General features: G+C 40.2%; 1 protein-coding gene across 1 annotated transcript in view; it reads right to left on the bottom strand.

The window, feature by feature from the left end:
- The window catches only part of foxj3 (forkhead box J3), a 68,300-nt gene extending 50,924 nt beyond the window's left edge, over window positions 1–17,376 (bottom strand). The window contains exon 1 of the mRNA XM_046029288.1: window positions 17,168–17,376. The gene's annotated coding sequence lies outside the window, so the exon portion shown is untranslated. The remainder of the gene's footprint in view (window positions 1–17,167) is intronic.
- Between the last annotated feature and the right edge of the window lie 3,029 nt (window positions 17,377–20,405).

Genomic DNA, 20,405 nt, shown 5'->3' with positions numbered 1-20,405 from the left:
CATTGATAATTTTTGTGTGATTTTGTTGTCAGCACATTCAACTATGTAAAGAAAGGAGTATTTAATGAGATTATTTCATTCATTCAGATCTAGGATGTGTTATTTTAGTGTTCCCTTTATTTTTTTGAGCAGTGTAGTTTATGTCTGCATTTGTGCAAAAAAGTCCCACGACTCTGTCCCCTGAATAGTTGAAGACCCCATGACATACTGTAGGTCCCAGTTTATGTGAAGTGGCTGTTAACCTCCTATCGATTTGCGGAGCTCATCAAAAGCCTTGAGTGCTTTACATTATTGGATGGAGACAAAAGCCAAAGTATCCCAACATTGACTTGGGATTTCATTCTTTATGAGTGAATAAAATCACATACGCACAGCTATTGGACAGCCCAGCACGGACTAATGGGGTTTATGACACTTTACAGCATGGATGGCGGGTGAAATATTCCAGTCAAAGTACCCATAGCACTGTATTGACCCACCTTCATAAATCATTAGATAAGATAGGTCAGAGGGTAAATTCAGGTGTTAGGCAGGGTGTAAGGACAGAAATAAGAAAGGATGGGTAAATAATCTACAGGGAATACTGAATCAACTTGTTTTAAGGATCATGTGACTGCATATTGAAAATATTGGTATGATCATTCTTATCACTTATGCACTGACACTCAATTTTAACATGTTACGTCTTCATAGTAAACTGTAAAACTCCAGTCATTCACAAATCTCAGAATTACATAAATAACAAGCCTTTAAAAGATGCTAAACTTTCAGCAGAATCCATACAAAAGCCTTATTACATTTGCTAACAGTGATGATCATGATACACTGTTTTTTTTGTTTTTTCAACACCACGTCTTGCTGGTGTAAAAGATAAGGCTAATTAACGTGCCGCCATTTGCATCTTTACTTCGATTTTTCAACAGCGAAGGGAAGAAAGCAGCCGCAGTGAGCTAATGAATGTTTGATTTGAGAGGGAAGACTTCCTGTCACTTCCAACGCTCCTGACATAACACTCCTAAACCCCTTAAATTCTCGTGCTCTGCTATCTGGCATGGCTGTCGCCGGCTCACCTTTTTCCCCCACATTCCCTTTCTCCACTTTAAATTCCTGAGTTCATCCCCATCTCCTTGCCCCCCCACTACCACCACCACCACCACACAGGCTGCACTCATTACAGCGGATTTGCATGTCTGCTCCAGAGCAGTATGAGAGGAGATGAAACAGAACTCCCAGTGGCTGCCTCTGCAGAGCTTCACTCATCTGACAGAAAGAGCTCCACCTTGGGCCCCAGACACAGCCAGCAAACAAATGCAGGCTTCCTAAACAGGCCATATGCATGCGCACACACACACACACACACACACACACACACAAGCACAAAGATACTCCACCAGAAAGAACGCACACTGCATAGTATTCAGTTTAAATATATCTATATGCAGGAAATAAATTGAAAAACAGAAGTCTACCTTCCAGCACGCTGCTCCCCTCCCTGCACATTGCCAATCAAGCCTGCTCAGCTAGAAGGATGAGACCAGGAGTTTTGTTACTGTCCCTTCAGTCTCCATTCCCACTGAGCCATCACACACGTAAGGCCAATGACCATCTTTTTTATCCACATCTGATGGTCTCCAAACATGTCCTTTTGATTTTACTACATTTAATGTGTGAGAAAGCTACGTCTTTTTGATAATTCAAAAAGATCAGTGTCAGATCTTAAATATTGGAGATATTGTTTACTGTACCATTTTTGTGAACCATGATTAGCCAATCAATTAATCCTTTGGGGTTGAACAAAAAATTGCCAACCATTTTTGATTATTGGTTTGAATCATTTAGAGGACGGACCCTCATGTATTTGTCAATGTTGTGCCTACGAGGAAATCTGCCTTCACATGCATTAAAATAAACAAAACTTTGCACATAGATCCAGTCCTATGCCAGACTTCCTCAACTGACGGTGGCACTACAGTAATCGTCTTAAACTTAAAAATTCACAACAAATCAGTCGTACCTGATACTGCTTTGCAACTTTCAACGAAACGTGGCCCTAGCAAGCAGAAATGTTTAGACACTATTGGCAAGAATTATTAAATCCTACCTCCTCCCACATTATTTGCAAAATGGTTTACTGTAAACCGCTACTGCAAATTCTTGTGTAGATGTAATTTGGTTAATTTCAGAAATGTATCTCAAAAAGAGAATTTCTGACAGCATTTTGAATTCTATCCTCAGGTAAACTATCGCAGTCAATGGAAATAGAGCACCTTTAAACATCCGTTTGTCTTCGTGTTGTACAAATTCTCAGAATTTTGCACAGATTATTATTTTTATTTTTTTTTACACTAGTTTGAAATCTACCTTTGCATGTAACCCTGGTGATTGCCTTAGCCATAGTGTGAAGCCATCTACTGTTTCTCATTTGGCAGGTAGTTCAAAAAGATCATGACTTGCTCTTGGTGTACAAGGCTGTGAGTTCAAGCCCTGGGTGATGCAGAATAAATATGCTAATGGGACTCAGGCATTGCGTGTGTAGATTAAAGACAAATGACTTCATGGTTTATTGTTAATTTTGGTCCGGACAGTTCTGCTGACGGACCCCCACTGTATTTCTCATTTTCCTTCCTCTTCTTCCTTTTTTTTAATCTTCCTCCTCTTCCTCCTCAAAATGCCTGGCCCCAGCTCAATGCGCAGCAGCTTTAGTTAACCTTTTGTTTGTTGCTGGTTACAGTTTTTCAAATTTGAGAATTGCTGCTTTTCTCTGACAAAAAAAGCAACTTGGAGACATTATTGCCTCGGCCTCAGGGAAAATGTTGTGGGCATGTTTCACTATTTTCTGACCTTTTTATAGATTAAAAAGCTAATCTATTCACCAAAAAACTGAAAGATGATTTGCAACCCCAAAGGATAATGTTCTAGTAAACCAATAAAAATATTTTAACCCAATGGGATTAACCTCATTAACTCCATACTGTAATTTTGAATATTTAATTATTTTTAGATTAATTCAGTCCATAATCACCCCATGACTATAAAAAGGAGCATAGACGATGGAGCAAGGGAGTCGATAAAGCTACCCATTGCTGTTCTGGACCTTGACAAGAAACATGTGCCTTTCCAGACAGCCACAGTCCAAAAAGATTTATATTTCCTAATATGTAACTATATAAGCAACTTTTATGAACTACAGTAATGTACAACGTCGGTGACAGCACGTGGGGTACAACTGTAAGACAGTACAACTGTGAAACTTTTACTGGAGTGATATATAAGTTGGAGTGATTATCATCTGGATTTTTAGTGTAAGTTGGAAGAAATGTGAAGATGTACACATTCAGGTACTACCACGTGCTCTGGCACAATTGCAAAATTAACCATGAGCACAAATAGTATGTCAGCAAAAATATAAATGTCAAATAATAAATAAAAAATGTAAACCCACAAAAAAGGGGAAAGCAAGGCATGTTTCATTTTTGGTACTTTTCAAACGAGGTGCTTTTGTTCAGGATGACTCCCTTGGTGAAAGTGGTGCATCATGTGCATCATGAGTCACTGTGAAAGAGAAGGGCAGGGAGACCTACAGTATACCGAACAAGCTGCTGACCTGACCTGTATTGTTCTCCACTCACCACAAACCTCACTTCAGAAAAACAGCACAAAGCCACAATGACCTGCAAAATACGGAGTATATGAGTCATTCAGAAAAAAGTGAAATGTTTGAAATGTTGAACTTATTTATATCCTGGCCAAATTTTCTTGAATTATAAATCAACAAAACACATTATGCTGCTATGAACAGTCTAATTTTGCAGTTTGAAATGCATTTATTGCATCATATCGACAAGGAAAATTCTACTCAGTCCACTCTGACTCATAAGTATATGACTAAGCAGAGAAATATAGAGAAATTAAAAATGAGAACTTGGGTATTATTTTTGATTCAAGACTTTCAGATCCATTTTCTCAGAAACTTGCATTATACATTTATATAAAATAGAAAACAACAACAACTTCAGTATTACTACTGTATTAGAACATAGATAATAAGCAATGGGTTGCTAGCTCCCTGTACAGTGTCCCACTTATATTATCACATTTTTTTAACAATCCTCTCACACAAAAAACAACCACCAGGAATATCCAGGGATAGGAATAGGAAACTAATGTTTCTTTGTGGAAACACACTGTGTCACAAATTTATCTAAATATAAATTAACAAATTTATTGGCGGCAAGGTGAGATGACTGTAAAACCACTATCTATTGTGCAGAAATAAAAAAAGACTGCCATTCAGAAATGACAATTCAGAGTTTCTGTCTGTAAGTAATAAAAAGGTGGTGACGGTGGTGGTTGGGCGGTCAACACCGCAACAACACGTTCGCCTACAATCAAGCATGTGAAACCCTAAAACTCAACTTTGCCTTAAAGTGGTCATATTATGCTCATTTTCAGGTTCATCATTTCATTTAGGGGTTGTACCAGAACAGGTTTAAGTGGTTTCATTTTCAAAAAACACTGTATTTGTTTTCAAACTGCACATTGCTGTAGCTCCTCTTTTCACCATGTGTGTTGAATGCTCCATTTTAGCTATGGAGTGATCTATCTCACCTCTACAATATCTTTGTTGAGAGTAGCACATGCAAAATTCCTAGTTAAGGACTACTAGCCAATCAGAAGCAGAGTAGGGTGGGTCCTGAGAAGCCGATAAACACTGCTTCGGTTGCACTGTATACGGTCCGTTTACCAGCTTAGCAACATGTACTGGAGCAAGAGTTTCAGAGTGGTGAGTTATTAATCTGTAACAAATGTAGGGCGGTCCCTGGCTAAGGATTTACATAGTGGAATCAGAATCGTCAAGTCCTGCCTATAGTCCACTGATAGTCAATTCATGTGTGTTTTTGTGCGCGGCGATTGCGAGGGTTACACACGGTAGTTCCGCTTTAATCTTGAGAAGCTGCGGAGCTGCAGTCTCTTTTCATTCAACTTAAACTGTACATTTCCTGCTAAACCGAGGCTTTTTGAAGACCCTTTTCTCTCTCTCTCTCTCACTCTCGCCTGCTATTCACCGGTCTTGTGTGAGTTTTGCGTGCATTACATGCTGCCGACAACTGCTTGCACGTCGCGGTTCCTCGTGGGTCTATTTCAAGTAGCCGGCTATTTAATAACGATAACATTTTTCAACTCGGCACAACACCAGTGAAGCTGGGGCTTGGTCTCTTCAGCAAGTGTTCCTCCACTGCCACTACACACATACACACTATGCCTACACATGCTCACTGGCGACCCAGGGTTAGGGTTACAATTTTGGATATATCAGATGTTGAGCACCCCCATAATCGCCAAAACGACATGATCCTTGTTTCGCTGTGAAGCTTCGCCTGTGAGATTGACAGTCGAATCAGGCTCCGCCCATCGAAGCATCAAATCTTCGACTATTGGGGGTCAGTCCTAAATATCCATAAAGTTTTAACAGAGCTCTGTCTCTACATCACAGTAACAATTTTATGTTCATTGACTGCCTGGAGGATAGCTAGTGTTTGGAAGGGAGAAGATAGGCATCAGGCGGACATCTTGTCACTGTGCGCTGCAGATCATTGTTTTCCACCAGTGTTTTTGAGGGCGTGTCTGACTAGCCGCTTGGCAAGCATTATGACGTGTATTTTCTTGTAACATCACAAGAAAGAGGAATAAAATGCTGGACTACAAACAAGCTGTTTTCTGTGGGAGATAGGAACTCCCTTTGGGGTGGACTTTGGGCCTTTTCACATTGCAAACGTATTACATGCACGATAAAATATATATAACTCAATAAAGGAGAGGGAAAAAGCCAAAAAGCATAATATGACCTCTTTAATACCTTTTTTCCTATTTCTGAAATTCTGGGAATTTAAGTTTTAATGTTCATGTTAAGCTTTACATATTTACCTAGGCCTTCTGATTAATGTCACAAGATAAACCTACTGTTTGCCTTTCGGATTATACAGTTCAAATATTGTTAGCTCTGTAGAATTAATAAATCCTTGATCCATTTTCTAGAGGTTTCTTAAATCAATTTGCTAGATGCAGTGGATTTTGATGGAGATTAACCCCTTCAACTCGTGAAACAATTTTTAGCTTGAATCAATCTCTTGACTGTTTCAGTCTGTTTTTGTTGTTGAAGCCATCTTGCTGTGAGTTATGAGAGGCCACAGTGTTTATTAAAGCTCAATATATCAGGAAAAGGTGAGAAATAGAGCCACTAAACATTTCACTTATACACCTCTCTGTATACTGTAATTCAGTTCAACAGCACCACAATGCACTGGACAACATCCTTTGTCAAAAACTAGATAGACATTTGACATTAATCACAAATAACAAATGTTCTCCAGATTATGCCTCAAACACCTGAAATAAAACTGAACCCAAAATCAGACGCTGAGCTGGCAACAGAGGTAATTCTATTCAAGAGGTACAAAAGTAGTTCCTGCCATTTTCAACTCTATTACATCAACTTGTATGAAGTCATTATGAATTGTAATCAGTTTTGTTAGTGAATTACAATTGTATACTTACGGTCACGGACTTCTACTTGAAATGCATTTAAACATGTGACTGATTCATTGATGCTGCTCGTTCCAGCTTTTAAATTGATCTGCATGTCCTGTGACTGAAAAACATATGTGTGGTTCTGTGGCAAATAATGTGTGGTGCCGTAGCGAATTCTTTGGGTGTGACCAGTAACAGAAAGATTGATCTGTAGCCCTGCCTCTTGGTTCAGTAGAAACCGCACAGATTGAGCATATAGTATATAAGCAACACTGTAGGTGTGCCACTGGACTGAGAAATTTCATGCTTGGGCACCAAGAGGATTTCACTATAAGCAAAATGTTTGATGAAACAAAAAGGGAAATCAAAAATGCTAGAGTGGCGGTCAAAGTGGTTCACCACTGGGACCTCTTAAAGAGAAGCAAAAACATGACAAAATTAATCAGAGAACAGACAAGATAAAAAAAAAAGGGGGGGGGGGGGGTTCAAAAAGGCAGTCATTTCGGATGACTAAATACGGATTATCAGGCATAAACCCAAGCAGCAATCAGCATTAACCAAAGACGTAATAATTTGTTCCTCTCCAATTATAGTCACTTTTGTCAGAGCATCATTTTAACTTTCTTTGACTGGACTCGCACAAAAAAAAAGAAAGAAATAAGAGCACTGTGAGCTGCCTGCAGAACTTAGATGGAGTGTGGCTGGGCTGTACAGTGTACATTAAGTCATTAAAGTCCCCATGCTCACAGTCCCTCCCTAACCCCCCACTGTACACACCAGTAACCCCCCAGCACTAAGCCTTTCAGAACAAACGCTGCTCTGCCTTCTGCATCTTAATAAGAGGAGGGAAACTAGAAGGGAAGTGAAGGCATGGCAGTCTTTTAGAGGAAGCCGAATAAATGACTGAACACACACCCTGGGGCGGGCATGCCGGGGGGTTTCCAGGAGGTCGGAGCGAGCGGGGCCAATCGTGTCAAGACGAAGGCAGCAGACTAAAACAAAACTGACATATCAAAGCAGCCAAGCCTTGTAGAAGGGAAAAGAGCAGCCAAGACACCGCATTCAACTGCACAGCTTGTTTCTGCTTCAATGAGAGACAACACGACCAAAAAACGGCAATTAGCGATTAAAGTGGAAATTCCATCCGCTGCAAAGCGGCATCTTTTTCCAATCAAAAACCAACTAAATCCATCAAACCATCTGACTGATCCTATGGCCTTTGATCCCATCCTTGTTTTCTTTTCAGAGGTAGACAAACTTTAAACCAGGCATTTGGGAGACTGCTTCTGTACCCATGCTTTTATATCTTCGGTCCTAATCCATATAATATTTAAGCGCAACTGTTCAAAGTTTACCTTGACAGTACAGCCAAAACTTTATCATTACCAAAACAAACTGACTAGGCCTTGAGGCGACTTTCACTGATTCATGTAGATAAATGCTTTGCCTACATGTAGAAACCATAATCTCTGACAACCTGAACAAACTGGTAATATAAAAGTACACAGATATTGCAGGATTATGAGAGTGCTTAAATGAGTTATATTTTTAAACTGGCTTGATGAGAGCCAACGTGGCCTTAAACTCAGTTTGCCTCTAATGAGATATCAAAGCTCAAATGTTTACTAGCATCTTCTTTCCTTGTGATAATGAAGGGAATCCTCTGAGGTGACTGCCATGCTGACACAGCCTTTAGGTGCTTAAATCCAAAAATGGGTGCATTAAGTGCATTTTAATTGACTTATATTTACCCACTGTATTGTCTTGCAAATATAAAAGATCTTCTGGCACTCCTAGAAGACTTAAAAAGTAGGTCACTCAGTCTCCTGTGAGTCATAGATGTTGGCAGAGGACCAAGCAGAGCAGGTATGGGAGAGAGAGAGCTAGAGCTGAGAGGGGCCTAATAGCTGAAACCATTTCATCGAGTTATTAAGATAATCAAGTTTACTTATAAGTCTATGTATTTTGTGATACAACGCAATATCAAGCACAAGTGGATGCAGAAGTTCAGGGAATTAAAACCCAGAAAACTGCACTGAACACTTACCTGTATAATACATTTACACACACACACACACACACATTTATATTCAGGCCTCATGAGCAACATTTAAGAGCAGTAACTGCATGCAAACTCTTCTATAGTCTTTTCATCCCACCATATAAATTTCCTTCACTAAGGCAGACAGATTTCTCAAATTGCAGGTGCAGTCTCATTCCTCTCCAGAGCCGAGGCCCCGGGCTTTTCTCCCAGGGCCACAGCACCTTGGCAGAGTGGCTGACTTGTGGGGTCAGAGCTGGGCCTGAGATTTCCAAACAGCTCCTCTTTGAAGGTAGTGACTCAGCCTGGTCAAAGCCGTCAGTCACACAGCCACCTAGGGACAACCACATTGAGCCAAATGTGCACATCTCAGGCCCTGTGACCAACCCACCGATACTTTCTTAATGACACTGAGCAACTGGCACAGAACACGTCCCCTCAGCCACTGAGCCCCTCCTCCAGCTAACCTCTCCGCCCTCTCATTCATCCACCCTGAGGGAGAGGCATGCAGGCCAGAGGAAGTATGACTCATCTGTGTAACAAGATGCATTCTTCTGAATTCTCTGCAGACGTGTTGTTTGCTAAGTGAAGAGCACAGGAGAGTATGGCGCAGAGAGAGATAAAGAAGTGAGGACACAGAAAAGAAACAATAACCAAGGGGTCGACTACGTGTGAGAGTAAGAAAAAGGGATGGGGTGGGAATGATGGGGCAAGAGCGAGTCATCACTTGTGTGGGTTCCCTGGTCCACACAGATCAACATTTCCTCCAACTCCACAGAGAGAATCCTTGGCTTGTGTTAGGGGTTTTCTGAATCACAGATGGAGACTCCAAGTACTACATCTAAGGCTAATCCATCAGGATTCACACAGGGGGAAAGAAAGCGACAAATGACAACAACAGAGAGGTTTCAACGTGCGATTCTGCTGAGCATGCAGAGGACAATGTGGCACAAGAAAAGAAGTATGAAGGAAAAGTGCTAAATCATCGGGTCGAACACATCCACCCCAGCTCCTTTCCAACTAACACCACATCTGCACAACTTGGCACTCGCCCCTACAGATCATGAGCCTCACACGCCACATTGCACACAGTCTCCAACTTCTACATGAAGCTATTTCTGGACCAGCCCACATAAACATTGTCTGAAATCACAAAACAAATGAAAAGAAGCTACACACAGCCTTCAGGTGTGATCAGCTGACACTGACAATCTCCCACCAGTTTACTGTCAGTGTAGGATGAACCTGAGTGATGTGGTAGTAAAACACATCCAAGACTTCACTATTTAAAAACTTACTAAGCAGGCTTAAGAGTATGGACATAATTAAACCTGACCCTCTCTGACTTTTCTCTCTGAGTCTGCAGATTGGCATTCAAACATGAGATATTCTTCAGTGTTATGACATTGCTGCAGAGTGAACACACATTCAATCAAGCCTGGTTCTGCCTCTAAATTACCACGAAATGCATGTAGTCTGCAGAAGGCAGATGATAATAGCATTTGGGAATAGGGCTGCAACTAACGATCATTTTAATATTCGATTAATCTGTCGAGTATTTTCTTGATTAATCAATTAGTTGTTTGGTCTATAAAATGTCAGAAAATGGCGATTAGTGTCTCCCAAACCCCAAGAGGACGTCCTCAATGTCTTAATTTTTAAGAAGTTTGACCTTTTTTTCCTTTAAAAAATGACTCAACCAATTAGATCGATTACTAACATAGCTAATGATTAATAGGCCTGTCACGATAACTCCTTTTGTTGGACAATATATCGTCCCAGAAATAATTGTGATTAAAGATATTGTCATTTTAAGACCATTTCATGCCACTTACATAATGATAATATAATAGCATAATAATGCAAGTACACCCTTTCAAAGAGCAACTGTTTTTTTATTCTTAAGAATATTCAGACAAAAAATAAATACATATACTAAATACATAGAATTGACTCTCAGGCTCTGTTAACACAAACTGCACTAAATATTACACATTTGGCACAGGGGTATAGATAGGGCTGGGCAATAAAACAATGATATTATTGAGATATAATTTTCCTCAATAACAATATATTATTAATACATACATACAATACATTTTTAATAAATGTTTGATTTAATTAATTTGAATCACCAACAAATAAGCGCTTATTTTTTCTATTAAGATATTTATTTTGTTGAGGAAAAGGAACTGAAAGAAGATTTTATCATAATTGTTTTGAATGTTCTACCTCAGATTTGTTAAGTGATCCACTGTTTGATATCAAGTGTTTGTTCTGAACATAAAGAATTTAAAACCACAAGTAATCGTCTGGTTTCTTCAACTTTCACTCAGGAGCAAAAATCAGCTTTCTAAACCAACTAAGAAATAATGATTTGACATTTATCGTGATAATTATCATTATTGAACGATATTACATTTTTTGAATCTGACTAGTCCTATATGCTCCGGTTCACGTCCTGGGTTGGAGTTGGATGTGGACATGAATCAGTCTATGTGATGTATAATTCAACAGGTTCGCTGCCTAATGTTATCGGCACATTTGCTCAAATACATGTTTTATCTGAAGGTGTTTAGCCATTTATTTCCCCAGTCTGACTAATCAGCGCACTTCTCTGTACAGGGGGAACTTCTGTAAGACACTAGAGCATGCTGGGTAGGTTTATAAAGTGCAGGAGAAAATGGTATGGTGGGGGGTTGGTGGCTCCTGTAGCGCATGGTGGTTTATGTGACTCATACTAGCCTTGTGGTAGCGACGAACACATTCTGTCGCAAGACTAATTATGAATGTTCATGATCTTATTTTTTGGTACTAAGTTCAAATCTAGGAAGGCCGCTATGTCATTGCTGACATACCGTTAATTGGCTCTCCTCTCTCATTCGACTAAAAGCCAAATTATTCCCACACTGGAGCGGTGAAATGTGGCTTGGAAACCAAGTCTATCTTGACGAACACTACAAACTTTCTAGCTGGAGTTAGATAGTCTTCGAGAACACCATCAATTAAAATTGTCCTAATACACCTAATAGTGTCAAGTAACACGTTCTCTTTACCTGTCGCTGTCCGCTCTGTGTGTGTGGAGGAGCTCCCCCGCCTCCAACACAGAGAGCAGACGAGAGGAGAAGCAGAAGCAGCAGCAGCAGCGTGACTGGCTGAAATGTTGCGACGTAAACAAACACGCATGTAAACACAATGAGCAATACCGAGGTCATGTTCATATATCGTACGATTAGTCAATATATTTACAGGGCTAGCAATTAATTTAATATTTGACAACTTATCTATGAATCGCTGCAGCTGTATTTGGGAATATAATGTAATAATTGTAATTTCCCAATAAGATGTCAGTACAGGAGCTGTTGCCCCGATTTGTACGATTCATTATTAATAACATCTCTGTGGCTGCTGCTGTGCAGACAGAGCTGCGCTGTTTAGCCAGTTGTTGGTGCTACCAATTTAAGTTTAAACTTTTTTTCCCATTTAAAACTGACAGAAGGCCCCATCTCTGCTAAATTAAAACGGTCTCTGGGTATTCTGCCATTTTACCTGGAAGTGAATTTTGTATCTGCCACAGTAATGATAAAAACAGATACCAAATACCAAGAAGAAAGCCCCGTTCTTATTATTTAAGCTGTGCCAGCTTAGCAAGCTTCTCTTCCTGCACACAGCTCCAAAGTCTCCAAAGAGTGTGAATCATATAAGCATATCAATTGCTTCTACTGAGTAAAGAAAAAAAGCTTAAGAGAAACACGCTGATGCTGAGGACCTATCACAACTCAAGGACAAAACATACAATTTGATGAATTATTAAATCCTTCAAGGCATTCAAAAGTTAAGCCAGTCTTACTCATTTAGGGCTTGGGTTATTCATTGGCACCTGAGTAAGCAAAATCTCAAATGACACAGCTACGTATAATGCATTTACTTGGAGAACGTTTGTTTTACATTGTCATTAAGCGCCGCATTAACTCCCCTTAAACAGAGGGGATTTGTAGGTCCTGCTTTCTGTGGCACATTTAGTGCACTACAACCACCAAACACATCTTCAGACTCTTCATGTGCCTCGTCGTGTTCCTAGACTTGAACTTAGTACCCGGAAATACATGAACATGCATAATTAGACTTGCGACAGAATGTGTTCGTCTTTTTGCTACCACAAGGCTGGAATGAGTCACAGAAACCACCATGCGCTACAGGAGCCACCATGCCCCCCACCACCCTCCCGCCACACCATTTTCTCCTGCACTTTATAAACCTACCCAGCATGCTCTAGTGTCTTACAGTAGTTCCCCCTGTACAGAGAAGGGCGCTGATTAGTCAGACTGGGGAAATAAATGGCTAATCACTTTCAGATAAAACATGTATCTGAGCAAATAGTCCCGAAAATATTAGGCAACGAACCAGTTGAATTAAACATCACATAGTTCCTCCACTGATTCATGTCCACATCCAACTCCAACCCAGGACGTGAAGCGAAGCATATAGGACTAGTACGCTGCCAGATTCAACTCAATAGACTGGGAGGAGGTGGGATAGGGAGAACTAGGCAGTGTATTGCTGGATGAATAAAAAATGAAAGTGTAGTGCTTCAGTAAATTCGCTCTCTCCATCCCATGAAGAGGGCGGGTGGTAAAGGGGTGGGGGTGACGGTGGAGTAGAGGCTCGTTTGAAAACTGAACCAGTGCTGCATTCCCACATCCACCCGTATCCAGCGAGGGGCTCTTTAAAAATTCATTAATTTACAGCAAAAATAGATTAAAGCACCCAGCTGAGCAAAACTCAAAATTTGGCTCCCGAATAACATTAATGATAAAACATCTCCCTCAAGCTCGGGGGGAGGGTTGCCTGAAGAAAGAGTGCTGGCTTTTTTCACCTTACAACACCTTGAGAATAATTTATTTTCAATCATCACTAAAATAATGCGTTTCTAATTGTCATTTTTAATTATGCTTTTCTTCGGATGGGAAAAAAAAAAAAAAAAAAAGAGCTGAGCAAAAACCTGCATAAACTAATTAAAATCCATCCAAGGACCTGTCATTCCCATGGTGCTATAACCAATGTCATTCTATTCAGCGCTTGATATCTCAGCTACAGAGACTCAATGACAGCTGCTCAAGGCCTCCAAAAAATGCCTAGAACTGCAGTTACAGTAATTGCTCTGGCCAGCACTAAATGAGGTTCACTTAAGTGCAATTATCCCCCTCTGATCTCTCACATAAAGAGACTTCTTTAACATGGAGAAGTGGGCTCACACAATGTGACTGCAAACAAGATTCAAATTGGAATCAGGGAGGCATTTCCAGCAGATGAATGGCTTCATAGCTCATCTGCATTCTAGTGATGCACAGCGTTGCTAATGAAGACTGAGCCAGTCCCATCTCACCACCACAGCTTCCATAGGAGCAAAACTTCTCACCGGCTGTAAGCAGAGTACGGGGAGAAATTTCTAAACGAAAAATGCTCAGTCATTTGGCCTGAGCCGCATTTAGAGGACAGCCCAGCCTCCATGCAGAGTAAACAGCTGTTGGAAAGAAAAGGAAGATTTTTTTTTTGCCAAATCCAAGGTGAAAAACACACTGAAGGACAAGATGAAGTGAAGAGAAAGAAACTCCAACTTAAAATAACTACACATTTCAGTGCAGAAAGGAACTGAAACTAGCCCACTTTTTCACCTTTTTTTAAGTCATAAAAATACTAAACGGAGGCCTCTGACCAATGGCATCACCACTACAACATGCCAACCGCCGTCCTCATGAATAAAATGCCATGTGCCAATCGCATAACACAATAGGTTTTCAGCCTGAGGGGTAAGATGTGGCAGTCTAATAGGGGTTGCTACATAGGGTAGGCTACCTTTTGGGTGCTGTCCAACTGCACAGAGTAGGGTGGGAGAGGGGCTGTGATGGGCATTCAAGTTGCCACAGGCTCAACCACCACCAGGAGTCTGATAACTGCATCTCACGGATGGCCATTTGAATAATCACTTCAACAAGGGGAGAAATTAAAAAGCCTCTCAGTGAGGGCCAGGCACGGAGCCACATCCTGAATAACAAATGAGAAGCTTGTACTCAAAAAGTAGAAACCTGTTCCAAATTCACTCGACTATACTGACCTTTGACATCAATCCAAATCATCATGTCATGTCATTATTCTCTTTTGTCTATTCAATTATACACCAATCACTCCCAAGATGAACATTACCTGTGACACAACGATGAATGTCAACATCTGTTTACACGTAGTTATTCTATATTCCCTGTCTCTTATATATGATGTCACTTTTCTTCAGTGATTATACATAAATGTGCTGCTGGCGCCACACACACACACACCCACACACAACACAGGAAGACCTTGGAGAAGTAGGTGTCATGTTTTTAAACCATTAAGCAATAGACCAGTGCAGGCTGAAACCGCCATTAAAGAGAAGCTGTATCACATTCTCCCATTCACACTTTTAAATGGTTACTATGAGAATAAACAACTGTGTAATCTTCTCATTACTTTCGTCACAACTATTCAGTCCATTCATCAAAACCTCAAGGTTGTTTTTTTTTGTTTTTTTTTAAAGGATCAATAAAAAGTCACTCATTCGTGATTTGAGGTAAAATAGCAAATAAGAGGCATCCTATCACCAAAAACAAGCATAAACAGGATCCTTTAAGTCTGAGCATGCACAACATAACTGAATAACCACATTGCTTATAAACTAAAAAAAAAAAGTGAATTTGATGGATAATTTAGTAGTAGCGCTCTAAGGAACAACTTTTACAATGTGTGTGGTGTGATTCATATTTCTGCATGCAATCTGTCGGCTGTGCTCTTAAGTCTATTCTTTAACAGCACAGCCAGCAAACAACAGCAACATGTCACTTCCGCTGCCTATGCCAATTATTACACTGGTGTATTTAACAGAGTTGTTTCAATTGACATAAATGACTGCTTGTGAAAAGAACACTGAATTTCATGAATGGCATTAAGGATCAAAGCATTTTTCTAAAAGGAGTTAAGATGTCTTAGGGCAGGGGGCACTGCAACAAAACACCAATTAACATGAACTGCACATGGAGCCTCTTTGGTATAGTTTGTTGAAAAACTCAGAGAGCGACAGAAAGTACAGCAGCCGGACCATTCACAGAATAAGACAAGTGTGACAAACTCTTTTCTAGAAACTGTAAGAAACAAAACTACTCTGGCTTATCTTACCTGGATGGGGCAACATCAAAACTTAAACACTGTGTCTTCTAAAGCTGCATGCACCATAGCCTTGATCCAGACAGCTCTGTACTCCTGCTATTTAAAGGATGGGTGATTAAGAAGCAAACCAGGTCTGACCTTTTATTGTGGGTGCTGACTAATGCTATCGGCATTTTGTTAGTTGAAGCAGAAAGTCTGGCAGGGTTGGGATGTTCGAGGGGGAATTTATAATGTTTTGTTTTAGTCATGAATTTAACCTCTTATGCTGGCTTTATGGCAGAATAAACTCAAGCATAAGAGTAAAGGACCATGATCTAATTTGCACCCCAGTCATAAAAGTAACAACATGACATCATTGACAAAACCTGCACAAGTTGACAGCAGGGGCAAATTAAGAGTTCAGCCATCCATCCTCTAATAAAGGCCGTCAGGATAAAGCAAGGGCACTGTTTTGTATACAGCTGCACGCAAATGCCACAGCTGTTTAGTTTAAAGTCGTAGCATTAACTAAATCAGTGTCTGTCCTGTGCGATCACACAAAGCAACTGGTCAAACATCAAAGCAAAGAGACGCATGCTCTGAGAAACGTCTTGCAACACCGTCTGTGCCATCTCAGGGCAATCCACAAGGGTATACCACCACCAGAGGCTAGACACAGCCCCAAGATCAAATTCAGTAGCACAAAATATACCTGAAACATGCTTTGCACTTGTTGATTGTCCAGCCACTGCGCCTTTTCATACAGGTCGACTAGTTTTACACCCGAGGATAATTATTTTCTAGAGGAATTTAAGCCGCATGAGAAACAGACGAATGACAGACGAGAAAACACACCGCAACAGCTGTGAGTCAAATACCACCAGAGCACGCAGGAAGGCTAAATGACACTTGGTTCATATATACAGACGCACTTCTTGCTGGACTTACCACGTCTCACATACTAAACCGCTAGCTAACGATAGCTGGGATAGGTCATTTATATCCACCTAATGCAAGGAAAGCACACACACACCCCTCGTCCTGGCCCTGGAGAAAGCAACGACAGCGCTCTGCTAAAGTTAGCTGGCTACCAAAACTGGCTAGCTAGCTGTCAAAGTTGCCCTGTCAGTTGTCACCGGTTGCACGGCGGTGCTAGCAGGCTAACGCAGGAGCTGTCAACTTGGAGAGTTACTACAAAACGGCCGGGGTGTTTCTAACACTGACCACAGGGAAACAGCCTGGCTCTCAGAGAGGAAAAAAATGTGTCCCCGCAGAACCCGCCACCGCATGCGAAAAGCTGTGTGTCAGGGCCTGTTCACCGGGCTCAATCCCCAGAACTTCAGTGCAGCACACTTCCCCGTGAAAGTCGTCCATTTCGTGGGCCTTAGTTCAACTTCCATGCCCGTGTAGCTCACTTACTCTGGGTGAAAGCTGCTGTGACGGTGGCTCTCTGTAATCCTGACGGTAGTTTCAGAGTAACTGCCCCCTCCCCTTCCTTCCACCTCCTCTTCTTCAGCTAGCAGGGGCTCCCCGGAGGTGTCCCGTGCTCTTGACGTTATCGTCCTGTGCAAAGAGCCGCCGTTGTCGTAGCTTCGCCGGTGTGCCCGCGGTGCCGTGGCGTTCCTCCTCAGCTTCTCTCCGCCTTCTCCTGTTCGCCTTTCTCTCGGCGGCCGAGCCAACATCCGGGACTCTCCCCCCAGTTTGGGTTAAGTGCCCGGAACTACTTTCACATACGACGACGCGCACGCAGGGTTTTTTTCCCCTCCTTCTCACCACCAACCTGCCGCCACAGAAACTAGCGCGCGGTCAAAGGCACAAGCCCGCATTGAAAACAACAGCGGGTGCACCCACACGTGAACTTTCCTGTCAATCAGTTAATCAACAAATCAGCGTTATTCAACCAAAGCGCCTTCTAGACATGGCTTTATAAAGATACAAGTAATAACACATAGGACCAGGATCACGGAATAAAAGCAGAAAAACGTATATAGATAGTCCAAATGGGCACCACCGTCTGATAGGTAACCTTTTATATAGGGTTTGTAACGTCTAATTAATGACTTTATTAAAGGGTCATAAATAATTTACACATGCTTAATAGATTCCTTACAAGCCGTTAATAAGTAGCCTGTAACTTTTTGGGTTGCCAGGTTGTGAAAAATCCCTTTTACTGGTGTGTTTCCTTTCTATTTAGAAGTATTGCAATTATGCATGATGATCTGATGATGACATTAATCTATTAATAAATGCTTGTGGGTTTCACATTTTCTAAGCCTGTAAGTCTGCTGTTATAGGTATGCTACACTCTGTCCAGAAATGAAAGTCCTCCATTAGAGGATAAATAAAATAAGACTTGGCTGCACATTCCCACTGGCAATAGGCCACATAAATACATACATAGATGATTTTGTTTTTTAACTTGGCAACCTAAAACTTATTCTTATTAATGGATGACCTCATCTAGCATTAAAGAGTTAGGCTATTAAGCCATGAGTAACAAACTTATTCTTAAGTTTCTTATTCTAAAGTGGCACCAACAAGAAAAAACCTAAAGAATACAGAAGCTGATGAAAACATATCCAAGAGTCTAGTCCATGATTAAAATATGTGCCTTTTGAAAGTAGCCCATGTTTCAGAGAAATAAAATAATTTATAGAAAAGGTGGGCATGGACAGCATATAGGCCTGCAGTTTAGCTAGGAGCCCCTAGTTTAGTTTTATATTCTGTTAACGTATAACTAGAGCTGATTTTGACTCCTATAGAGACACAATACATAGGCTACTACATAAGAGATTATTGTACAATTCTAGTTGCAGACCACAGTTGAAAAAATTGCTAACAGTTTTTAACAGTTTTCAACAAATAACATTAATAATTTTTTAATTCACCTTCAGTGCAGTAGTATATATCACAGTTATATCAGAGTTCCCTAGGGCCTAAATGTTGCTGCAAAATTATAGTGGTGAAATTGTGAACTCATTCATTAATAATTGTTTTTCTTGACTTAAAAATAGTCCAATTTAATATATAGTGCGTTTAAAAATTTTTTTTGCATCCCCCTCTAAAATCCAACTATGTCTAACTCACCATTGTAAAGTATGAACCTCAGGGTTAATTAATAAACCTCCAAATTCACATAACAGTTTTTACCAAGGACATGACCTCAGTGTCCTGAATGGTATCTACCGCCTTGGTACTAGTAGAGTGAGTTTACCTTGCCTTGTCTTTTGATTTTCTACTTACCTCCCGAATATAGCTACATGTTTGTGAGTTATAGTTATATCATGTTTTATTATTACTATCAAATATGATATAGAAAGAAAAAGGCTACTATAAGGGTTTTTATGAGTTCTTATGCCAACATGTTATTGTTGAGGTTTACAAGGTTATTTTATGGTTTTACTAATAACTGTAGGTCACTCAAAGATCTAAAGCTTCTGTGTGTCTATGGCAATAGGCAATCAGAAAAATGTCACCATTAGCATAGTGGAAAACAATGGGCCTACACAAAACCAACACAACTCAGTGCACAGCACTGTTCTTTTATCATTTTAAAGTTCATCATAAGTGACATATTCTATTTCTATTATTATCTATATGTTATTTTTTCAATATGAATATTCTATAATCTGAGTGTAGCTGTTTTGTATTGTAACTTATTGACTTTTCATAATTTTTAGATTTGTGCATTTTTTTTTCCATTTCCAATGATAAACACTTTCAGTCCATTTAACTGGTGGTGTCTCTGTAAAAATGAACACAAATATCACTAAAATGTGCGGAAACTAATCAGGTCAATCTACACAATTGAACATGTATCAAAGAAAGCATGCTGAAGTGTGGTCGTCTGTTTAGAAAGGCAACAGCGCCTCTTGTGGGTTGATCACGGGGACTGCTGTTATTAAACCATGAAGATGAGCAGTAAAATGATAAATCATTTTAAATCAGAACATTTACAGCTATAATGACTGGCCCTGCCCTTCTGTTCAAGGGGACGCTTTAGACTGAAACGCAGACATCACTAACGCTGATTATCTGAGACACTAAAAGGTAAAAAGGTTCAGAAAATCAGTCGCTCATTAGTTATTACTATTACCTAGTTATTTAATGCACGGAATTTCCAATAACCCTCTTTACATGTGTTTCAAACCGGACCGTAATTTCTCTCCAAAACATTACACTTCCGCAAAGTAACATTCATATTTTTCCTCTGCAGGTTGTAATTTCTTTTAGGTCATATCAAGTTACTAAGTCATATCCGACTTTAAAAAACAAATATATTAAATTAAAAAAATAATAGGCCAAGATGTCAAATTTGAGGTGAATGTTTCATTATAACCTGGAATTGTGACGACCAAAAATAATTATTTTGTATTAAACAAGTGTATGGCAATGATAACACAGACCTATAGCCTACTCACTTGGTTATTTCCTAGCTTGTACCTATGGGGTTTTGAGTTCTAGCCTATTTATTATAACTTAAATTATTAAGTTCCGTACTACATTTTGGTATTTTTTGAACCTGCAATTTTAGATATAAATTTAATTTAACAGCTGAAACTCACCAGAAATTAGATGTCCAGTGGAGCCTCGCGCACCCAGATGCAACCAGCATTTTTGAGAAAGTAAGCTTTCAGTTTATACAATGCCAAGTTAA

This window comes from Micropterus dolomieu, linkage group LG18, assembly GCF_021292245.1.
Source record: "Micropterus dolomieu isolate WLL.071019.BEF.003 ecotype Adirondacks linkage group LG18, ASM2129224v1, whole genome shotgun sequence".
NCBI lineage: Eukaryota > Metazoa > Chordata > Actinopteri > Centrarchiformes > Centrarchidae > Micropterus > Micropterus dolomieu.
This window is presented reverse-complemented; position numbering and strand designations above follow the sequence as displayed.